Consider the following 1,124-nt stretch of genomic DNA (forward strand, 5'->3'; position numbering starts at 1 on the left):
ACTCCAAAGAGTGAGTATTATTATATCTTTAAATATTATTACAGGATGCAACAGATTTTTAGTAAATGTCACTTACCACTTTTGAAAATGTAAGTCAAATGTTAAAAAAAATATTCATCTGCATAAAACCTGTTTGCTAGGCTTAGCATTCTTCCTTCATTTTAACTTTGATTAGTTTCAGGTTCAGCAAAAGAAATATATACATATATATGACATAATAAAGATCTATTTAGTTTCTAGTTCTGCTCTAATTATTTTTTTAATATGGAACACTTCACGAATTTGCGTGTCATCCTTGCGCAGGAGCCATGCTAATCTTCTCTGTATCATTCCAATTTTAGTATATGTGCTTCCAAAGCAAGCACATGCTGCTCTAACATGATCTATGTAAAGTCAGTCTGTTGCTGATGGTAAATATGAGACCAAAAGGATATCTTGAAATTCATACAAACACTGTTGTATTCTAGTTCCATTTGTGCTTTAGTAACTCAAATGCTCTTCAATAGATGGATAATAAACACATTTTTATAGATCCAAAAAATAAAGTATTTTCAAACGAATTGGGTGAATATAAACTTCCTTTAAATATAAAATAAATTCTTCAATTGTACCATTTTAAAATACAGTTACAAAGTTAGTCATGATAGAGTTTCAGTCACATAATGTCCAACATCCTTCACCTGTGCACATTTTCCACCACCAATGTTCCTAGTTTCCCTCCCAACAACCCCACTCTCTCCCCTCTACTTGTTTCTGTGGCATACATATCTATTCTCTCTTAATTCTCTCGATCTTTCTCACACTCTGTCTTTCATTTTCTTTTAAATCTGTGGATTGCAATATTGTTATTGACCATATATTATATACCATTTCTACTTTCATCAAATTGTTATTGTTGTGAAGTATCATTTCCAACAATCATTGTCACAAACGTCCTACTCTAGATTGGTCTCCCTGGCCATTGTCTCTATTGTCTTTCAATATTTTTACCATACTGTCTTTTATTTTATTTCCCACAGTTGAGTGTATATATTCTATATTTATACTCCTCCCACTGAATCATTTTGCTCAGCATAATACTTTCTATATTCATCTACATATTACCACATTTCATGATTTTACTT

At 31.4% G+C, this 1,124-nt stretch overlaps 1 non-coding gene across 1 annotated transcript; it reads right to left on the reverse strand.

Moving 5' to 3' along the window:
• Nucleotides 1-258: 258 nt before the first annotated feature.
• On the reverse strand, nucleotides 259-365 carry LOC126025600 (U6 spliceosomal RNA). The gene has a single exon (XR_007501486.1). It is a non-coding gene; the product is annotated as a U6 spliceosomal RNA (small nuclear RNA).
• Nucleotides 366-1,124: the final 759 nt, after the last annotated feature.

The sequence above is a fragment of the Suncus etruscus genome, chromosome 1 (assembly GCF_024139225.1).
Source record: "Suncus etruscus isolate mSunEtr1 chromosome 1, mSunEtr1.pri.cur, whole genome shotgun sequence".
Taxonomy (NCBI): domain Eukaryota; kingdom Metazoa; phylum Chordata; class Mammalia; order Eulipotyphla; family Soricidae; genus Suncus; species Suncus etruscus.